The sequence below is a fragment of the Nyctereutes procyonoides genome, unplaced genomic scaffold, assembly GCF_905146905.1.
Source record: "Nyctereutes procyonoides isolate TBG_1078 unplaced genomic scaffold, NYPRO_anot_genome, whole genome shotgun sequence".
NCBI lineage: Eukaryota > Metazoa > Chordata > Mammalia > Carnivora > Canidae > Nyctereutes > Nyctereutes procyonoides.
Window position 1 is genome coordinate 9,686,580 of NW_026575125.1, and position 23,293 is coordinate 9,709,872.

The 23,293-nt window shown below is 46.4% G+C and overlaps 1 long non-coding RNA gene across 1 annotated transcript in view; it reads left to right on the forward strand.

Moving 5' to 3' along the window:
* Nucleotides 1-23,293, forward strand: part of LOC129518758 (uncharacterized) — a 45,590-nt gene that overhangs the window by 16,644 nt on the left and 5,653 nt on the right. Inside the window, exon 2 of the long non-coding RNA XR_008666234.1 lies at nt 10,783-10,901. This is a non-coding gene — a long non-coding RNA (uncharacterized LOC129518758). The remainder of the gene's footprint in view (nt 1-10,782; nt 10,902-23,293) is intronic.

Sequence of the window (23,293 nt, forward strand, 5' to 3'; positions counted from 1 at the left end):
CTCTCTCTCTGTGTCTCTCATGAATAAACAAATAAAATCTTAAAAAAAAAGAAAAAGAATGTGGGGGACCAACCATATGATTCGCCTGGAAAACCATTACCTCACAGTCTTGACCTAAGGGATAGTGTCTGGACAGGGGAGGAAACAGAAGCGGCCTTGGAATCACATCCTTTTAAAAACAAAACAAAACCCATGTCCTTATGCTTTTTTTGGAGGGTTTTTTCACAGCATAAAAATCCCCCAAATATCCTCTTTGTGTTTATTTTTTTAACCCCTTACACAGTTTCCCCACGGTTAGTATCTTTCAAGACTGTGGCAAATTTATAAAAATGAAGAAACTGAAATTGGTGCATTATAATTTAACCAAGCCCCAGACTTTATTTGAATTTCACCAGTGTTTCCATAACATCCTCTTTCTGTTCCAGGATCCCATCCAGGACACCACATTGCATTTAGTCATTATTTCTCCTACTCTTCTTTCTTGGCTTTTGATGACCCCCTCTCTTCTTTTGCCTAAGCCCATAAGCTTCAAAATAGGCTCTTGAGAAGCCCTTCTAAACACACCAGGGCCAACTTTTCAATGGTGTCTACGGTAAGGGAGAAAAAACTCTTCCCCTACCTTTTCAGTTTTTCGCTTGGGTCCCTGGAAATTAAACGGACACGAGACAGATTAACAAGAGAAAAACTGAGTTTACTAACATGAGCAGAGTGCATATATGTGGAAGAAATTCAGTGCTACCTCAAAGTACTGGTTAGAACTTGAGTTGTTATGGCATCTTAATAAGAGCAATAGATTTGCAGAGAAGTGACAAGACAAAAAGAAAAACAGGCTTAGGCTTTTAGGAGTGACAAGCCATGGCAAAGTAAATACATGGGGGGAAACTAATGGAAGATAATGGGTATTTATCTTCTCATCTCAGGGCTGATAAGAGTCTAGGGTTGTTCCTAGTGGTTAGGAGTCTAAGATTTGTCCCCTTCTTCCTGGTACCAGACAGAGAGATACCTCTGCAAATGGAATTTTATGTTCTGCTTTGAGGCCAATGGAGGGAAGGCAGAGAGCTTTTTTGGGGGGTATCTGCTGTTTCCCAATTTTCTTCAGCTCAAAATAATCTCATGCCAAAGTGGTATGTTTGGAGGTGGCATATTGGGATACCCTGCACTATAATTCAAGAAGCAAATAAACAAAAAGCAAACAATAACAACAAACAATTTTAAAAACCAATCGAAAACACTTTGGAGGGACACCTGGGTGGCTCAGCGGTTGGGCGTCTGCCTTTGGCTCAGGGTGTGATCCCGGGATCCAGGATGGAGTCCCACATCGGGGTCCCTGCGAGGAGCCTGCTGCTCCCCCTCCCTATGTCTCTGCCTCTCTCTGTGTCTCGCGTGAATAAATAAATAAATCCTTTAAAAAAAAAAAACCTTGGAAAATTAAAAAATTCAGCCAAGAGGCTCTCCTGGTTGCTGTTTTACCTACACAAAATCAGTTATCATCCATTTAGTGAATTTGTTTTCTATGATTTTAGTGCCTATTCTGGCATAAGTCAACATGTAGCTGGCTCTGTCTCATGGGTGAGAAGAAGAGGTCATCAGGCAATAGGAAGGACTAGACTGAAAAAAAAAAAAAAGGAAGGACTAGACTAGGCAAGCAAGATATTAGAAAATCGACTTCTGCATTGGGAAAGACCAGAAGTTTGGACCAGACCACGCCTAGTTATATGTGGGGAAGTTCAGAGAGCTGGACTATAGAACATTTGGGAGACCACAGACAGATAGCTTCAGAAATTGGAGTAAATAGCAGGAGCAAAAAAATAAAAATAAAAAAAAATAGCAGGAGCATGGGGGCAAAGGGTGGGAAAGGTGGGCAGATGGCCTAGCAGTGAGTGACAGAGAAGGGTTAGGTACATGCAGTAGCCAGTCTGCGAGGAGCAGGAGGTTGGCCAGAAAGATCAGAAAGGACATCAGCCTGGGCTCCCACTGCCTATGAATCAGAGGCAGGATCCCGGCTTGAGATCCAGAGCTTGGGTTCTGAGTTGTATCTCTGGCAGGGCTCGGGCAGGCAGACACTACCCAGGAGCAAGACACCTGGGATACCAAGGTACAGAGGTGCACACAGGAACCCCAGCATTCGAATTAGGGTGAGGTCACAGCAAGGTCAGAACCCAGGTTAACTTGACATTGGAGTAACTTCCCTACCAAACAAAAGATGCTCAATTCCCCCTGAAGTTTCAACCTTGGCATCAATGAGGTTTGGGACTGGATAACCCTTTGGTGTGGGGGCTGTCCTGTGACTTTGTAGAAAGTTTAACATCATCCCTAGCCTTGACACACTAGATGCCCGTAGCACCCCCTTCCTCTGCCAAGTTGCGATGATCAAAAATGTCTCCAAATGTTGCTACATGCCTCCTGGGACAAAATCACTCCTGTTGAGAACCACCCCTCTACAGTGAGGCTGACTCAGTAAGAGGGATTAAATGGTCTCCGTTTTAGTAGAAAAATGTCTGGGGGGAAGAAAACCAGGCCAATTATTACAACTCAGAATGGGAACGAAGGGAGTGATACACCTAGTAAGGCAGTGTGGATGCAATGGCTCCGTCATAAAGAGCCACGGCATAGGCAGAGGTTAGACAATTTGATTCTTCAATGGAGGGGGTCTGGGACCATAAATTTTCTTGCTCCATATAAAGAACACATATGGTAGAAGGGGGTATGTATTCACTGATTTAATAGGTCAAAGGAAATTGAGTTGTGCTTAAAACAATGTTTGACATATAAAGTCAGAAGAAATGAAACTTGTCTTTGTTTCTTCATACCGTGAAATCCTTCCTAGCCTTAAAATGTCTTTGCCCAATGTGGGACATATTTTACCGAAATAACGCCCTTTTGCACTCAAGTTTTTTTCAGTTGAGTTTTTTTTTAAAAGAGAGACACACAGCAAGAGAGAGGCAGAGACACAGGCAGAGGGAGAAGCAGGCTCCACGCAGGGAACCTGATGCGGGACTCGATCCCAGGGCCCTGGGATCACGACCTGAGCCAAAGGCAGATGCTCAACCACTGAGCCACCCAGGTGCCCCTTCAGTTGAGTCTTATAAAGGTACTATGCAAACTTTTTTATCCCAGAAAATAGTGGTCATTGAAGCATTTTGGTGGACTTGTTACCATTTATATACAGTTCTAGCCTAGAAATCTCTGATTTTTCTGTGTGGTATTGATGTTTGGGAATAAACTGGCTAAGGACAATGATCTCCATATACGTTTCTGCTTAAATTCACGTGAACTTCTTAATTTCATGCCATGTCGCACCGTTACACTGTGCTTGGCAGCTCCCAAAATGGCCACCACGATCCCCACTTCCTGGTAGTCACACTTTGTGTAGTCCCCTCCCCTTGCGTGAGGCCTGGACCTGGTGACTTGCTGTTGGCAAATATAATATGGTGCAGGTGATAGGATATGGCTTCCAAGATTAAGTTCTAAAGCTTGTCACTCCAGCTTTGCTTTTTCTCTGGCTCTTCTTGCTCTCTCTGATGGAGCCAGATGCCATGTTGCAAGCTGGCCTATGGAGACACCTACAAGACAAAGGACAAAGAGAGACCTCTGATCCAAACCCAGCAAGGAACTGAGGCCTTCAGTCCCACAGTATGTACGGAACTGAATCCTGCCCACAAGCACTTGAGCCTTGAGATGACTGTAGCTCCCAGCCAGCACCTTAACCGCAGCCTTCAAGAGAGACCCAGCTAAGCTGCTCTTCAATTCTTGACCTGCAGAAAGTATAAGATCATTACTTGTATTTTTTTAAGTTGTTACATTTTAGGGTGATTTGTTACACAGCAATAGATGACTAACTCGTACAACTGAGGTCATCCTGCACTTCTCTCAGTGGCCTATTACTGTATCATCTAATGTGGCAACACACAGCTATGAGGACAAAACAATGAAACTTGAACTCCAGCTCCTGATGGGTAGAGAGAAGGCCCTGAGGTAGGAGGACAACAACTCATTGTGACACACAGAGTTTAAGGCCACTGAGAGATAAAAGAATCTACGGGTGGTGTGGAAACAGGAAGTTCACCCTTTGTGGCCACAAGACAAAAAGACCCCAGTGTATCTAACCTGCCCAACAAGGGGAGGCAGGAGGAACAGAAAACGAGGGTGACGCTGTGAATAGTAGGTGAGGCCCACGTTGCACAGTGGGGGTCGGGGGGCACCCGGAGAAGCAGATCCAGGCTCTGAGGAGCACCAAGGGGTCATGGAATAAAATGCTGATATTGCTTTCAGGGCAAATGTGAAGCATGCTTAAAAACATATTTCTAAAATGTGACGCGTCAGAAGAAGTGAAACATCCCTTTCGATCACAACCCCCACAAAGGAGAAGCCTCAGCCTCCCAGCCCTCTAAGTGACTAAGCTGTACTGGATTTTCTGGACAATTCCATGGGCCCAACGGATAAGAAAGAGCCTTAGCTGATGGAAGGAGAGAGTCGGGAATGTGAGAGCCAATTCTTTGTACCTGGGCTTAAAACTTAAAAGCAATAGTACTATTTATTGATCACGGCACGAAGCAGTTTACAGGTTCTTGAAACTTCGTGTTTTGCAGCTGAGGAAACTAAGCCCTCAGGACAAGGTGTGTCACTGGTGGAGCCAGCAAAACCCAGGTCATTTGATTCTTAAGTGTGACCTTGACCCATGGGTGATGTTCAGCAGCTGTAACAATCATAGAGCACAAGGTCAGAGCAATCAGAACAGGATGGATCTTGAGCTGAGCCATCCTGCAGACCCTTGCTGGGCCCTGCCAGCTGGATGGCGGGAGGCTAAGCACAGTGACCGGGGAAGGAGGGGACCCCAGGGTTGTCCAGGCCTCTGTTCATTGAGTGTATGTTTATAAACTCACTGGTCCCGAAGTTCTGTGTTTTGGCCCTTAAGCATCTGGCCAGATGTGCTGGTGTGTGAGGGCTGGGAGCTATCTCATCCCCAGCCAGTCGTGGTCCCAGGCCTCCTTCCTGCAGGGTCCTGTCCCCACTCGTCACATAAAACACGGGCATTTATTTCCAGCACAGACCAACCAAAAGTGAAGGAGAAACCAGATTGTCTGTTCCCTCGAGCATTTGCAGACAGACAACTTTTAAATAGAAGCACACACATGGGATGCTGAAAGCTGCACTAGAACAGTGAGTTCTGGTGGGAGATCCCTCCAGAAAGAGAAACTCGAGCTAGAGCTACCGTCTTATCTCTTGAAAGGGGGTGGGGGTGGGATTTGGCTGTTTAGGGAAAAGTGGGTCTCTTCTGCGTCTCCTGTAAAATCACAAGACGGTGGCATAAATCTAAAATAGAGAGGCGCCCTCCTCCAGCCTGTTTGCGCTCCAAGAGAGAATCAGTGCTCTCACTTCTCCTCTGTCCTTCCATTTTATCATCCTAGAAGTGAGAGGACGAGTCCTTATCTGACGGGGCGGGCCCTCGGTGATGGGGAATGACTATTTTCGTGGTGCTCCTATGGGGACACAGCTAACGAACAGGCACGGGTGTTGCTGGAGTGAAAACTTGCAGAACTGGGTACAGTAGCAAGGGTGGGTGTGAAGCCCTGTCAGCTGTGGGATTCCGGCCCAGCCGGCCCCCGGAGAGGGTTAGGGAAGCCCAGACCCTTCTGTGTGTGAAGGTTCCTATAGAATTATAATAGGACAGAGCAACAACCTTCCTGGGGGTCACTGGGCTGATATATGCAAAGACAACTATGGCCTTAGACAAAGGAAGATGTAACTATTCTAACTCTCCTATGTTTTCTTTTTCTTTTTTTTTTTTTTAAGATTTTATTTATTTATTCATGAGAGACACACACAGAGAGAGGCAGAGACCCAGGCAGAGGGAGAAGCAGGCCCCATGCAGGGAGCCCGACGTGGGACTCGATCCCGCGTCTCCAGGATCAGGTCCTGGGCCGAAGGTGGCGCTAAACCGCTGAGCCACCCGGGCTGTCCAAGTCTCCTATGTCTTCATGCGTGTCATATTCCTACAGATCCTTGACGTCGCTTGGCCAAATCTGTCTCCCCAACTCCTCCCTCCCAAGTTCTAAGACCCTGACGCCCAATCGCCTTCTCACTGCCTCTACCAGACTGTCTAGTGGGATCTCAAAACTAGCATGTTCAAAGCAGGACTCTTGGCCCACCCCGTCCCTGGCTCCCCGTGTGTTCTAGCAGTTTCTCATCCCATAGCTTGCTTCCCAGTGTGTGGCACCGAGGTCCAGCAACCTGAGAGCCATTTGGGGTGATCTTTTTCACACACACCCTTTCCAGTCCATCGACTGGCCCTATGGCTTCTCTCAGAACGTTTCTCCAGTCCATCGTCTCTCTGTCAAAAAAATGAAATTCAGCGGAGTAAATTTTAAAGGTGTTGCTGATTTTAATCAACAATATTCATGACTCATTGAATAAGCAGCACCCCTTCAAGCAAATAGGATGCAGCTCCTGAGAACTGTATGCTATGAAGGACTTTTGTAGGTGGAAGGGGACGGGACAAGGAAGTTACCAGGGAAGAAGGAATCGTTTACAGGCAGCTGCCTGCCTTTGGGAATGGCAGGGGTCCCTCAGGCCAATTACTTCACTAGTGCTGACAAGCTCATTCCAGACGGACTGGTTTAAGACTCCACTCCCGCGACAGGCTGAAACTGTAAGTAAGGGAAGTGATAAATCTCAGTTTGGTGATGTGCGCTTAGCACAAGTGACTCCATTTTGGGTCTTCTATCTCCCTTTTAACATCTCTCATTCCCACAGCTAAAATCCCTGTCTAGGCAATCACCCTCCCTCGCCTGGACTAGTGCCTCGACTTATCTGGTCCAGAATCTCTTCTTATCCCCTTTCCTCCCACTCCCCCTAGAGCAGCAGTCAGATCTATCACTCACCTCCTCCCTTGCCAGCTGGACACTCAGAGCCCTGCGGAGGTTCCCTGTTGGAATTATTAACTAGAAGCTGGGAAGTCCACCACAGAGATTCCGAACTGGGGGCGGTTTTGCACCCCCACCCGGGGGCAAGGTTTGGAGGCAGTTTTGGTTGTCATCATTAGGGGGCATTACCGGCATCTAGGGGGTGGAGACCAGAGATGCTGCTGGACATTCGCTGACAGCCCACTGATGCCAAAGAATGTCCAGTCCCAAATGTCATTTGTGTAGAGGTGGAGGAACCGAGCCTGAGATGAGTGGTAGCCCAGTGTTGAAGATGAGAGTGAGGGACAGTGCCCCAACTCGAGCTGGAAGGTTTTATGTTGACAGCGCTCCGCATTCATGAACATGTTGGTTCTCCGGCTTCCTTCAGCTGCTCCGAGTGGGACCAGCTACTAGCCGGACAGATGTGGCCAAAGACAGGGGACTGAGAGCCTAGTGTGCTTCCGCCAGGTAAGCAAGCGTAACTGGGATGCTTAGAGTTTATATGGCATCGAACAAATGAAACTCCTAGTAAAGCATGAAACACCTGAAAACCAGGGGTACCTGGGTGACTCAGCGGTCCAGCGTCTGTCTTTGGTTCAGGTCATGATCCCGGAGTCCTGGGATCGAGTCCCCCATGGGGGTCCCTGCAAGGAGCCTGCTTCTCCCTCTGCCTATGTCTCTGCCTCTCTCTCTGTGTCTCTCATGAATAAATAAGTAAAATCTTAAAAAAAAAAAATCTGAAAACCAGAGCCACATGCGCAGCAGGGCTGCATCTCCAAAGATGCCAGTCCTGGAGCCACTGGGCTATACAGGCTGCCCAGAGAATTTGCAGAGAACAAAGGCCTCTGATTTTCCCCCAAGCTGTTAGCTTTAAGCGAAACAAGGGTAAGAAAGTTCCCTTTGGCGTCTCTTGACAATTAAAGGATGGTGTAGGGAAAGTGTCTTGATCTCTCGCAAAAACCATGAAATTTTTTCTCTTCTGTTGAAACATCTTTTCCAACGACATTTCAACAGATTAACAAGGGCAACTTCAAAACGTGTGTTTCTTCCACCTTAAAAAAAGAAGCGAAAACAACTGTTGTTCTTTTCCACTTTATTAAGCTAAACAGACGTGATAGAAGGGTGGCCCTTCCCGCTACTGAGTAATCCCACGGAGTAGGACTACAGCCACCAAAGAACTAATAGTTGCTAATGATCTCCCTCTACTAGCTTTCCTGTTAGCCATTTTTAACTCTGGGTTTCCCCTGCCGGGCAGGAAGCAGGCCATGGCGTGGTTTACCAGAGAAGCCCCTCGAATCCTCTTTCACTTGATAGGCAAAACCCAAACCTATCTTTGTGCGACAGGTCTCAGGAGCCCCACAGTGACAAATAGGCAAAGTAACATGGCGGTGGTCTGGGGGGTGGGGGTGGGGAGGTGGGGATGCAGAACATTCCATGAGACACGCAAAACGGATGCTTTTAGGAATCACATATGTAGGGGTTTAGGATGTTGAAGGAGTTCCCAATTCCAGCTGCATGTTAGAATCGCCTGGAAAGTTTTCTAAAAGCCCCAGTGCCTGGGCTGGGCCGCACCCTCAGAGTTTCAGATTCAGTTGGGCCTGGGGAAGGCCCAGGGCATTGGGATACCTCTGAAGTTTCCCAAGTGACTCTAATGGGCATTGAGGGTTGAGAAGTCCTGTCCTAGACCGGGATTTCTCCACCACAGGGCTGGTGGTACTTTGGGCCAGCTCATTCTGAGCTGTGGGGGAGGGTGTCCTGTGTGCTGCAGGACGTTTAGCAGCATCTACTGATGAGAGGCCCCTAACATCCCCTCCTCCCATCATGACCGTCATGATGACCAAAATGTCTCCAGGTATTGCCAAACGTCAAATGTACCCTGAGGGACAAACTCGCTGCCCCACCCCCCCACCCCCCATGGGGAACCACCGTCTTGGCCACTGTGTGCAGAGACGTTGGAGGGGGTGGGTGGGATGGAAGTTCAGCTCTCTGAAATAAAAATCTAAGGAATGGGGATCCCTGGGTGGCACAGCGGTTTGGCGCCTGCCTTTGGCCCAGGGCGCGATCCTGGAGACCCGGGATCGAATCCCACGTCGGGCTCCCGGCGCATGGGGCCTGCTTCTCCCTCTGCCTGTGTCTCTGCCTCTCTCTCTCTCTCTCTCTCTCTCTCTCTCTCTGACTATCATAAATAAAAAAAATAAAAAAATAAAAAAAATTTGAAGGTGGAGTGTCTGCCTTGCTCACCTTTCTAAAAAAAAAAAAAATCTAAGGAATGAAAGAACTGCTCACTGTCCCATCCTCAGCCTAGAGGTGGGATCAGTGGTGCATTCCAGAACTCTACCCTGAAATACCTTTCCTCTCCATTACAGACACCCAGACGAAATTGGCCCTGTAATAATTTAGGGTCTATATGTCGTATACACAAATCCACAGTCAAAATTGTTTATATCACGTTAAAGATCCAGCTCTGCAAGAAAGAGAAGACAAGTCGTTCCCTCTCCAATCGAGTCATTTGTTCCCATGGGCAGCCATCTCCCCTCCCTTCCCTGCTGCTCCTGGGGTAGCTTTCCAGCCCTAGGGACTCTAACACTGCGGTCACTAGCCACCAGCCACGTGTGGCTTGTTAGAGTTCAGCTTAAATCAATATAAATGACATCCGAATTAAAATTCAGTTTCTCAGTCACACAAGCCACATTTCAGTTGCTCCATAGTCAGGCACAGCCAGTGGCTACAATATTTTAGTGCAGAAATAGAACATTTTCGTCATTGCAGGGGGTCCTACCGGACAGTACCATGTAGCCGTAGAGCTTCTGGTGACATTCTCATGCTTATGTGTCTCTGCCAACCAGATTAGCTTGGCATTTAGGATCTTTCACCAAAGGACCCCAGCCCTCTCTTCCAGAATCCTCTCTGCCCCTCAGTCTCCTGGGGCTCACCACTTGATAGGAGAGCCCACCGAGCTCCTCCGCCTCCAGAGATGTCCCTATGCTGTTTCCTTTGCTATGAACGCTATTTCTCTAATTTTTTTCACGTGGAAAACTCACGCATGATCTTCAGATTCAGGTCAAGGTCACGTGCATACGTGTCCCCTATGCCTCAGACAGAGCTCCTGAAGGTCAAGGAGTGGCTCCAGTCCTCTTCGCATCACTGAAGGTTGCACTGTGTAGGCAGCCACATCTCAAGCGAAATAATCAACTAGCTAATGAATGAAGGCGGCATGATAGACACATTTAACACCACAGAAGTCCAACAACCCACACTTCTATGAATCTGATGGCGCCTCTTTGGGATAAGAATATCTGCCTTTTATCTTCCGAGCAGACTGAGCAGATCTGGTAACTCCGGGCTCTTTGCTGGGGTAAAACATAAATTCACTTAAATCTTATTTCTGATGGGCTGATAGTCACCAAGAAAAAGAAAACAAGGGGAAATTTCATGTTCTTATATGAAGATTTCATCTCTTCTGTCAGTGAAATGGAAATATCTCAAGAGAAAGAACAGTTAAGGGGCGCCCGGGTGACTCAGTCGGTTAAGCATCTGCCTTAGGCCCAGGTCATGATCCCAGGGTCCCAGGATCGAGTCCCCGCATGGGTTCCCTGCTCAGCAGGGAGTCTATTTCTCTCTCACCTTCTGCCCCCCCCAACCTGTTCCTTCTCTCTCTGCCTCTCTCTCAAATGAATAAAATCTTTTTTTAAAAAAAGAGAGAAAGACAAAGAACATTTAAATAGTAAAACAAAACAAAAGCAACAACAGAGAGGACCAGCTTAGCATTACAGCTACACAGTGCTTCTTCCCTGGCGTATTCTTGACTCTCTCTACAGGGTAGTTTGTTTGTTTTACGGAACCCAGAGTTGTACCTTACACTTCCTTTCTTTTTCCCTAGGCACCTAACACACTGTCCAGCACACAGCTTCACCTCCTCCAGGAAGCTTTCCTTGACTTCCCCTGGCTGGTTATACCCCTCTTCTGTGATCCGAGACGCCGTGTACACGGCTTCGTCAGGTACTGACCCCATTGCTTTACATATTATCTCCTTAATGTCGCTATGTTTCTCCTCGGGTCAGAAATTATACCTTACTCTTCTTTGAGCTGTCATGGCCTATTAGAGTGTCCGACACAATAAATCTTTGATAAATAAATAAACCCTGGCAGCAGGCAATCCAGGCTTTAAAGGAGAACAACAGTATTTCCTTGCAATCGTTAACAGTATTAGCAGGAATTTTTAGAATTTCAGTGAGGGGTGGGGAAAAGTTTATGAGTATGAATTTATTTGGATTAAAAAAAGAACCTTTGGGGCACCTGAGTGCCTCAGTTGGGTAAGCATCTGACTCTTGATCTCAGCTCAGGCCTGATCTCAGGGTCGTGAGTTCAGCCCCCACCCTGGGCATGGAGCCCACTTGAAATAAATAAATTTGTTAAAAAAATAAAAGGCAAAAGAAACCCCCCAAGAAAAACCTTTGAGGTTACTTGATCTGAATAAAGACACAATAATCATTAAATAATTCTAGAAAGGAGAGACCATTCTAGAAAAAGAATCCACGCAAGATACCTTTTAAACCTGTTGATTTCGATCCAATGAATAAATACTGAAGGCTTAGGATGAGCAAATACCTCTGCCAAGAGAGAAAAAAAAGAAAATACTTCTGCCACTTGACGTTTCATAATTCTATGACCTTATGATGCTGCACGCCTACGGAAGGTATTTTTAAACCGTGGCAGTCACACGGGGTAGATTTACATGAAGAACCAGGCATGACGGGGTTAGAGCTCTTGCATGGATTTTTCTCCTCGAAGTTTCCCTACGAGCTGGTGCCATCGGGTCACTGTCGGATCCGGGCCACAGGTTCCTGGCTTCACCGCAGAGTGCACTAGACAGTAGCGTGCCACTTGGCAGTTGTCAGGGTGCACCCTCGTTCTCTGTAATGTTCTATTCCTTCCTCTGGCAGCCAGATGGTTAATCGCCCTCCCTCAAGCACACACACATTCACAGAAAAGGTGTGAGGAAGGGCCCTGGGAAGGGGAGCCCCTCACCCAGCCCGCTGAGTCACCAGATTGTTGGATTGTTGACCCTCAAAGGTGCCTGAAAGCCTTTTCAGCCACACAAAACCCTGGGCTTCCTCATTAGCATATCAGAGGTGGCACAGTGGTGGGAAATGCCACTGGCAACAAAGGACACAGCTCGGTGGCATCAGCTCATTGGTGCTCACAGAAGCAGAAAAAATGATCCTCGGCCCAGGGCCGCAGTGATGGACAGATGTTGACATATTTTCTGGGGTGACCAATGTCTACCCGGCACCCCTCCCTCCACTCCACCTCCACTCACGGTTGCCCATCCCCCTCCAACGCACGGTCGCTGGACCAGTTCACGGGGAAGAGCCATGTCCCCATCAGAACCTCTCTCCAGCTACAATGAAGACACAGTTTCAGCTTTGACTGCATTGTGCCTGGAAGGGCCTGGCCCTCTTCTTTTCAGACTTGAAAGATTTAGTGGAAGCCTGATGTGATGATAAATAGGAGAGTCCGTTGCCAGTTGCTAATGCCATCCTGGAAACTGAGTCACTGTTTATGTCACCATAACTCTTGTCAGGAGCCTGCCATCTTACCATTTCATACTGCAAGGAGGAGAGGGGTTTAGTGACGAAGTAATTTCACGTTCTCATTGCTAAACGATTTCCCTTCTGTGGTCGATAGTCCCTGGCAGGGGTTCTCAACCCGGGATGATTCCGCCCCCTGTGGACACTGGGCAGTGTCTGGAGACATTTCTGGCTGTCACAAATAAGGGGTGTGCGTGCTCCTGGCATCTAGTGGGTCAAGGCTAGGGATGCTGCTAAACATCCAACAATGCACAGGACGGCCCCGAGTGACAAAGACTTCTTTGGTTGGAAATGTCAGTGGTGCCCAGGCTGAGCTCTGTTCTATGGCCTTCTTTGTGAATATCATTTACAAATTCCTATCGAGTCAAATTGCTACTGACAAATGGGCACCTCGAGGGACTTACATTCCCATGTTCACTGTATTAATTTAGAATATGGAACCGTCTTTTTTTTTTTTGTTCTGTTTTGTTTTTTACAAAGAAACAGGACCCAAATGATAATTTCTCGTCTTTGGCTCTATCGTTGGAAGATTTGATCTAAGCAGTGGGTGTAAAATTTTAGAAAATTGTATATTGAGCACAGAGGGGTGAAAATTTTCCTACGTGCAGTAATTTTGCTTTCTTACAGCCAACAACATGTCTTTACTTCACGCTCAGCTGAGTCTTAAATATACTCCAAATGGCATGAAATGTGATTAAAGAATTCGTCCTCCTCACTTGGAAATATTTATAACCTCTTAGAATTTGACACACTAGGGGAAAATACACATTGTTCAAATATGCATGCATATAATATATATATATATATATATATATATATTTAAATCTATATTTAAAATCACATGTCATAGTAGGTTTATGTTATTTAACGTCATGTTTTCCTGGCTCAAAATTTTTTCAGCTCAATATTTAGAAATCAGAATATCAGTAATCTCATATATATACACATATATACATAGGTATAGATGTATATAAAAACATATACAGCTGGCCCTTGAACAATGTGGCTGTGAGGGGTGCTGACCCCCTGTGCAGTCAGAAAGCTGTATATAATTTTTGACTCCCCGAAACTTTACTATTAGCTTACTGTTGACCAGAAGCCTGACTAACATAAACAGTCGGTTAACACTTATTTTGTATAGATTTATTGTATCCTTTATCCTACGATAAAGTAAGCTAGAAAAAAGAAAATGCGATTAAGAAAATCATGAGGACGAGAAAATACTTTTAGAGTAGTGTACTGTATTTACTGCGAAAAAGAATCCACGTGTAAATAGACTCATGTTGTTCGAACCTGTGCGGTTCAAGGGCCAACTGTGTTGTTCTCCTTCGGTACCAATTGTTCCATCCAAGTAGCTCCATGTTGACCAGACCACCCCAGACCCCACACTCTAAGGACTATTGGTCACTAGTTATTACATACTGGATACTGGAACCCACAAACCCAAGATCAAGGGGTTCCACTGGATACTAACTGAGGCACGAGTTAGTTAAGTGCCCTCTTCATAGCATCAAGTAGATTGGAGATGCCAGGAAAAAAAAAAAAAAGAAGGGTGATTATAACGAACTTTATAAAGAGGCACCTAAAATGGAGACCAAAGTGAATTGCCCGAATCCGTCTTCAATCACCTTATTTTTTCTTTTTTTTTTTTCAATCACCTTATAATACAGTCTGCAGAATCTATGGCTTTTTCCTTAGAAGTTCCTAATTAAAATTATTCTGTTGTTTGAAAATCGCTCAGGCCTGAGACACTTCCAAAATCAGAGTATGTGCTCTGGTGAAGAGATTCTGTATTTCACCCTTTGTAAAAATAGTTTTCTTTTCTGTAAAACACAGTGGTTCATAACAGAATCAATTGAGCCTTAAAAGCATATTCGTCTCTTAGGTTCCACTCAGACTGGCGGCTGGATTAGAATAACTGAGGCCGACATGAAAACAAAACAACACACACACACACGTACGAATGTGCACACGCATCAGGCCAGTCTACTGGCCTCCACAGCGGGAAGGCTGGCTGGAAACCCAGGTCTGAAGCACACACTGCCAGAGACCACCGGTTCGGCAGGTGACCTGGGCAAGTATGGCCCCAGGGAGATGGAAGGACGTTCCTCTATCTCAGGCAAGTGGGGACAGAGAGTGGGGATCATCCAGGAGAATACATTTGGTATGTTAACAACCTAGTAATGATCATCTTTGACCTGCCATCCTGGGGCTCCTGGGTGGCTCAGTGGGCTGGGCGCCTGCCTGTGGCTCAGGTCATGCTCGGCGGGTCCTGGGATCTGCATCGGGCTTCCTGCTCGGCCGGGAGTCTGCTTCTCTCTTTCTCCCCCTCTGGCCCTTCCCATTACTCATTCTCTGTCTCTCTGTCAAATAAATAAAAATTAAAAAAAAATCTTTACACTGCCATCCTGAATGAGAAAGTAAAGAATGTTAGGGACGCCTGGCTGGCTCAGTTGGTAGAGCACGTGATTCCTGATCTTGGGTTTGTGGGTTCCAGCCCCATGCTGGCTGTACAGATTACTTAAAAATAAACTTTTTTAAAAACATCTTATTTATTCGTTCATGAGAGACACACAGAGAGAGAGGGGCAGAGACACAGGCAGAGGAAGAAGCAGGGTGTGGGACTCGATCCCAGGACCCCGGGATCACACCCTGAGCCGAAGGCAGATGCTCAACCGCTGAACCACCCAGGTGCCCCAAAAATAAGCTTTAAAAAAAGAAAAGAGATTTCTAGAATCTGGGCAGTGTTCTTAATTTTGGCTCTTTCTCTGACTAGCTTCTGTCAAGCCCTTTCATTCTGCCCTGCCTCGGTTTACTCACCTACAAAATGAGAGGGCTTGGTTATATGATTTATACTGTTTCATTGAATTCAGAAAGAAAAATAACTAGGAGTGATACTTGCAAATATAGAAAAAAATTAAACAGTTGAACATTTTACATTTTTTGTAAATGTATAAAGCATTATATGACAAAATAATATACAATTTAGAAAGGAATTTGGGGCAGTTTGTAAGAAATATATCTCCTCATATCAGAAAAATGGGCCTAGTGTTTGGGCTATATGGTATTTCTATAGCTCACTGTGTCTTTGACGGGCGATCAGCAAATTTTTCTGTAAAGGAGCAGATAGAAAATATTTTCAGTTTCGAGGAGCAGGCTAGGAAAATTTCTGTCCTGTAGTTTTTTCTTTTTTTAGTCATCTTAAAATGTGAAAAACAGGGCACCTGGGTGGCTCAGCGGTTGGGCGTCTGCCTTCGGCCTAGGTCGTGATCCTGGGGTCCCGGGATCGAGTCCCACATCGGGCTCCCTGCAGGGAGCTGCTTCTCCCTCTGCCTGTGCCTCTGCCTCTCTCTGTGTGTCTCTCATGAATGAATAAATAACATCTTTTAAAAAAATAAAAACGTGAAAAACAGGTGATGGACAGGGTTTGCTGACCCTTGTTTTAAACAATAAAATTTACTTTTGGGTAAACCCAAAATTGCTTGCTTTCTAACCACACCACCAGAAAACCTACTAGAAGCTCTTGTTACTTGTTACAGGGAGACTGAATTTAGGCCAAAAAAGACGCCCACTGAGGTTGTCACCTAATGCCTACTGGGGCCAGGCCTCCAGCTGCCCGCTGACCAAACTGTCTTGGTTCGCCCGGCCGGGGCTGGGGGTTGCAGCCCTGGGTCCCGGGACCCCAGGATGATTGGCCACAATCCACATGAGATTCTTGGACAGGTTGCTTTTGTGGGAAATCCGGGGCCAGAATGAATGGTAAGAAGCTTGAAAGGCAAATGCTGCCAGGAGCTTGGACGCGTGCACAGTAGGCAAAGACCCCGGCTGGGAAAGTCGCAAGGGAAATCTACCCTAGACTCAGCTCGTCGTCCTTTTCTGGATTAAGCTCGATTAATCCAGTTACAAGTCCCAACCCCAACAGGTGGCAGCTGAGGAAGAGGCTTATTCACAGGCGTGGCAGGTGGTTTTGAGTACAAGTGTATACATCCTCTGGCTGTGATAAATGCTGGACGTTCTGATGAAACACAGCCCAACCTTATGACTCGAAAGTGACAGATTGTATAATTACTCCCTGGGTTAGTCTGCAGACGACGCGTGGCACGGACCTCGCTGCGAGCCTGGCGACACGTACAAGAAATTCCTAGTTGGGACTGCTTTGGAAACAGCCAGGGATCAAAGCGAGAACTGTCATCCCCATGCTTTTAGTGTGTGCATTATTACCGTTCATTTGAATCTTTGAGACTGCCCCCCCCCAAAACTCAAAAGGCTATTGTTCTCTTGGGCACTTGAAACCAGGTACACAAAGCTCCCAGGGGAGCTTTGCCATGACCGCACGGTTTTCCATTTGTACTTTATAAAAACAGGAACCCTTAAATATTAAGAAGCAGATCTGATAGCTCACAAGAGGACGTCATCGAGTAAAACAAAATCAAGGAGACAATTTAGAATCTTTTGCAATCTTTTTTTTTTCGTTGTCATCAACTTGCTCCAGTTCTGATCCTGTTTAGACCATGGTTGCGGCTTTCCGACTCATCCAACTTGGGTCATAAAAGCATCTTTTGTTCTTGGCATCAAAACCCCTTGTATCTTCTGAAGCTGTGGCTGTGGGTAGTTCTCTTTAGAATCTCCTTTAGCAGAATCAGTGATGCTGGAAAATAATCACACAGTTCCTCTACATGGATCCTCCTGCCCCTTCCGTGGTATGAAATCAAGGGGAAAGAGGGGAGACCCCTGTAGGTAGGTGTCTTGATATCTTGATTCTACAAGAAACCTGGCACTGAGTGTCTTTCCCTAAGTGGAAACTTTGCTTCGTTGTAAGGGGAGCAGGTTGGGGCACGAGGGCCACAAACTAGGAAAGCTCAGAGTGGTGCAAGGGATCACAGGGGAGCAAACAGAGACCAGGGGCCGCTCGGGTGCACTGAGCATGGCCATGGAGGGTCTGAGCGGTGGAATTTGAAGGAAGTATTAAAGTAGTACTTCGCAGGGGCCCCCGGGGTCTCGGGGGGCTGAGCGTCCGACTCTTGATTTGGGTTCAGGTCATGATCTCAGGGCGATGAGATCAAGCCCCGCGTTGGGCTCTGCGCTCAGTGGGGAATCTGCCTGAGATTCTCTCCCTCCCCCTCGGCTCTCCCCACCCCCGACCCCCTTGCTCTCTCTCTCTCAAATAATAAGTAAATAAATAAAAACCTCTAAAGTACTATTTCACCAACTCTCTCCCAAGGCATGTAAACGCATAGTGCAATACAGGTATAAAGCGCATGCGTGTGTCACGGGTTCTGCTACTCACCCACCACCATTCACTCAACTCTGCAGAACAAGTGGCCATCAGCTTCCTAGTTTCCCTGGTGACAAATCAGGAAACTGTTAATCATATTTTGTGCATTTTAATACCTACTTCCAACGCCCCCGGATGTATGCAAGCTACCTATTTCAAGATTAGTTTCGGAGCTACACCTAAATGCAGGAACTGCTTTTTCTTGATGGCCTATGCACATAGACGAGGACTCACTCTGCTCCCCTATAAACTCCTCCGCTGAACAATGGCTAAAATGGAGCCCCAACCAAACCCACCTTTGAGGCCTGAGCCAAATGGCCCAATTATCCCTGGCCCCCTATGCCTTCCACTGCCCCCCTGAGTCCAATCCCTGGCTTCAATATTATTCACAGGAGGAGGGTCCGATCCGTGACTTCCTGCCACTCTCTCTGAGCGGCCTCAAGTCCATTGCCCTTTGCTCTGAGATCATGCTGGGCCACAGCCCCTCTTTTGTGTATTATCTGCCTCTTAGACTAGTTATTAAACCACAGTCTCTCGGCTCAAGCCCTGCCGTCTGTACTCTGTCCTCTGCTGCTGGGCTGGAACTCTGCAAACCTTATGGCCCCCTTGCCATCTGTCTCCCTGTCTGGCCGTGCCAGGGAAGGGTGCTAGCTCGAGAGGAAGAAAAGGACGGAGGACACGACTGCTTGCCATTTGCTTGCTGGGCAGGTCAGTGTCACCCTAGCCATGCTTCCTTGCCCTGTAGCTGTTGCTTCCAGTAATAGTTGGTTCCAGTTTCCAGTATTCTCCATCCCCTTGAGGGTACTAACACCAGCCAACTAGCAGCTGCTTCCTCAGAGCTCTAGACCCTGGCTCTACAGGTCTCTGCTCATAGATTTGGGGTTCTGATAGCCCCAATGTCTGTTTGCTCCCGTAGGGCCTAGGAGTGACAGCTGCTTCCAGCAGCAGTGACTATGTCGGTGTCCCTACAGTCTTCCTTCCACGACTTCTCAGTCCTCTAATACCTATTTCCCTGAGTATATTAAATTCTCTCTGTTAAAATAACTAGTGTGTTTCCTTCTTGTTTAATTGCTTTTCTTTTTTTTTTTTAAGTTGGTTTATTTATTTACTTTTGTAATCTCTACACCCAATGTGAGGCTTGAACTCATGACCCCGAGATCAAGAGTCTCATGCTCTTCTGACTGAGCCAGCCGGGCACTCCTTTTCATTGCTTCTTGACAAAGACTTTTCTCTGTAAGCTTCTAAGGTTCACATTCCTCAAACAAGGCACGTATCAATAGAAGGGAGCCTGGAAACATCCAACTTATCCAGGGTTTACTGTCCCCTCACTGGGATCTATGTACTTGTATAAAGGGGCCCCCACAGGGGGGCTCCTCCTTCTCAGATTCCCTTCACCTCACCCCACCCCCTACCACATACACATTCCTGTTGCAGCTTGTGCCTGCTTCATGGATTGGCCACACGCCAATGGTTCTGCCCAAGGACACTCTTTCATCTTTATTCAGAAAAAAATCAACCTGCCTGCTAAGGAACTACAACAAATAGCCTAGATTCCAGAACATTCCTATCATCGATTCCATCCTCAGCAGGATGGCCTGTATCTTGTTCAGGGTCAGTCTGTGTTCCATTCTATGTAGGAGAGTTGGCCCCTCCCCAGAAGGAGGGACACACTCCAGATCACACACTAGGTGATCAGAGGGCTTCCAGACAAGCCCCAAGACTCCTCATTTTAGGCCCAGGAGTCAATTCTTAGATACACTTACAGTCTATAAAATGAGCCTTAAAAATTATCTATCATCTATTCTAACCTTTCATTTTAAGGGGGATCTATACATTCTATATTCTTTTTTAAATGACAAGTTGGGGCAAATAACAAAAACAAAGTGGTTGAATAGATAATTCAGAGAATACTAATAGGCCCTTTGCCCGATGCTGTAAAGCAGCCAAGGTATTCAAAGGAAGTCTCATAAAATACATTTAGATTTCATTTTGATCTTTGGGTAGACAGGGGTCTACACACACATTTTCGAGCCATGGGGATTACAATCTCAACAAATGCTGGGTTTGGGAACATGTTGATTTTATGGAAGAGAACTAAAGCAATTTTCCTATGATTATTCAGCAGCTGCCGCTCCTGAAAATTGTAATTGCAGTGAAATAGAATGTTCTCAAATCATGATGAGGGGAGGCAATGTTCTGTGATCTGGAGCATGCAATCCTAGTGAGGAATACAGCATATAATCTGAATATCTTGAATATAAAGTGAAAATATTGCTAGGGCGTATGAGGCCAACATTTTTCAGTTATCCAAAATACTTTATAATATTTTGATCCTTCAAACATCAGTGGTCACAGTCTGATGGGATCTCATGGTATTTTCTGTGCGCTCTAGTTCCGATATTTGGTTATCACATTCCCACCACTATTAAACGGCCATGCTTATGTACATTTAAAAAGCACTTTAAACAATGAACTCTTTCTTTTCCCCCCATAAATGTACAATAGCAGCCCAAGTTGAAAAACAGGGATGCGTCTCTGCAGTGATGTTTAAATGTCTCCATTCCATTCACAATGTTAGCGCTATGGTTATCTGTTCATTTTGTATGGTTACATAACAAACTCCCCCAAATCATAGTTGTTGTTGTCGTTTTAAAGATTTTATTTATTTCTTGGAGAGAGAGAGAGAGAGAACAAGCAGGGGGTGAAGCAGAAGGAGAAGCAGATTCTCCACTGAGCAGGGACCCCGACATGGGGCTCCATCCCAGGACCCCGGGATCAAGACCTGAGCTGAAGGCAGACTCTTGACCCCCTGAGCCCCCAGGGGCCCTCCAAATCATAGTTTAAACCAGCAGACGTTTATTATCTCACCACATCTGTGGATCAGGAATTCAAGAGCATCTTAGCTGGGTGATGGTTCTTGGGACCTCATGAGGTTGCAGTTGAGCTGTTGACCAGGATTATAGTCCCTTGACCTCTGGCTGAGGTTGGAGGATCTGTTTGCGGCCCTTCCATGTGGTTATCAGCAAGCCTCAGCTCCAGGGGGCTGTTGGCCAGCGGCTTCAGGTCCTCCGTGGGCCTGATCAAAACAAAACAGTTTGTTTCCCTTAGAACAAGCAATCTTTGCAACCCTGCTTGCGATCCTTTCGGATATATACCCAGAAGTGGAATTACTGGGTCATGCAGTACTTCTAGATTTACTTTTCTGAGGAATTGTCCTACTCTTTCATACTGGTTGCACCATTTTACGATCTTGTCAACAGGGCACAGGGGTTTCCATTACTCCACATCCTCACTAATACTTGTTTTTCTCTTCTTTGCCATCATACTGGATGTGAGGCGGCCTCTCATTGTGGTACTGATGTGCATTTCTGTAATGGATGACGTTGAGCATCTTTTCATGGGTTTCTTGGCCATTTGGAGGAATGTCTGTTCAAGTCTTTTGGCCACTTATAAATCAGGTTATCTGTTTGCTGTTATTCTTATCGAGTTGTCGTTCTGTGTCCTAATTATTTGTCCCTTGTTAGATAGATGGTTGCCTTTTCATTTTCTTGATTATGCTCTCTGATAAGCAAACTTTGTTTTGTTTTGCTTTGTTTTGCGGGTTGGTCCGTTTGTTGATGTCTGACCTTATCGACTGGCTACTCTTAGAGAATCCTTTTTGACTGGACCCAGACCTAGGGGTAGAAGCTCTCAGAGGACAACCTCCATCCGTCTCTTGGCAATCTGTTCCTGGCGATTTTCTTTGGCTTCCTTCATTCTCTTGGCCAAAAGTGTAGCAGGTTCTGCAGCCTCTTCCTTGCCCTGTATGCTGTTTCTTCTGAGTGATATGTCGACATTGGCTTTGGAGGACACGTGGAGTCACAAGACACTGAATCTTGGGCGCTCCGGTTCTAGGTTCCTTACTGTCTTTGTTTAGGGGCTTTTCACAACATACAGGCAGACATCCTCTCCGGGGAGATCGGAGAGTTTGCGGATTCCACGAGCTCTTCTGGGCCCTGGGTGACGAGGCACAGTAGTATCAATGAGTCCAGAAATGTCCTTGTTCCTTTTTTTGTTTACCATGACCAAGTTGAGAACACCGAGATGGATACCCACGGTGCAACCCCGAACAGATTTGCACTTCTTTTCTCCAGGCCTCCTTGGTCTGGGGCAGGAACGTCCTATGGGCGCAGGTGAACACGGCCATGGGTCAAGACACCCTGCTCCCTGGGGAAGCCTTGCCTGCCATTGCCACCCCTGATGCGACCCTTCCATTCTTCACCCAGAGCATCAATGACAACTTCTACAGGACAGGCTTCTCGTAAAAGGTACGGAGCTTGCGTTCACCATCCACTTCAAGGAGTTGCTGGCAGCCAGTAGCTGGGAAAGAGATGCTCAGCTTTATCCTAAAGCTGCCTCCCGCCCAAAGGCTTGTAAGTTTGATAGAGTCCCATCTGTCTATTATTGCTTTTGTTTTCTGTGCATTTCCAAGAAATCATTGTCAAATCCAAAGTCACGGAGCTCTTCCTTTATGTTTTTGTCAGGGAGGAAGGCCGTCCTCTGCTCTTCAAGGCCCTTCGGCTAGAGCTGGACTTAGAATCAAATTGACATAAGACAGATTAACAGGAGAAAATCAAATTGAATAGCACAGATACAGGGAAGCCACCCAGACAGGAGATTCCAGGGACCCTGAGGCACAGCGGAGCTCCTAGGAGCCAAGGAAAAAGGAGTGGCCCGCTGACACCAAGGGAAGAAAACCCATTGGCAAGAAGGTGAAAGGAGAGGTTTGCAGAAACAAGATGGTTTTGTGATGCAGATGAAGCTCCTTCTGGCCCAGGGGGCCTCTGATAGTACTTCCCCTCCCTCGCAGGCTCTCATTTCCACTGTAAATGGAGGCAGTTGGGGGGGTGGGGCAGGACTGCTTTTCCTGAATCTGCTGGGTTTTGATGACTTCTAACTCAAAATAATCTTTATGTCAAAGCAGCACATTTGGAAATATCTCATCCTGCCCCCCTTCATTTTCTTCTGGGAGTTTTACAGTTTTGAGTCTTAAGTTCAGGTCTTTAATCTATTTTTGGGTTCATTTTTATATATGGTATAAGAGCAAGGTTCAACTTCACCCTTTGGCATGTGGATATCCAGTTTCCTCAGCACTATTAGTTGAAAAGGTTCATCCTTTCCCCCATCAAATGGTCTTGGCACCTATGTTGAAGACCAGTTAACCACATATCTGACGGTTTATTTGGGGTCTCTCTGTTCTATTCCATTAGTCTGAAGGTCTGTCTTTATGCCAGTACCACACTCTTTTGAATACTATTTCTTTCTTTCTCTCTCTTTATTTTTTAAATATTTTATTTATTTGAGAGAGAGACCATAAGCAAAGGGAGCAGCAGCAGGCAGAGAGGGAGAAGCCAACTCCCCACAGAGCAGGGAGCTTGATGCAGGGCCCAATTCCCAGGATCCTGGGACCAGGACCTGAGCTGAAGGCAAACATTCAACTGCCTGAGCCACCCAGGAGCCCCTGATTTCTGTAGCTTTCAAATATG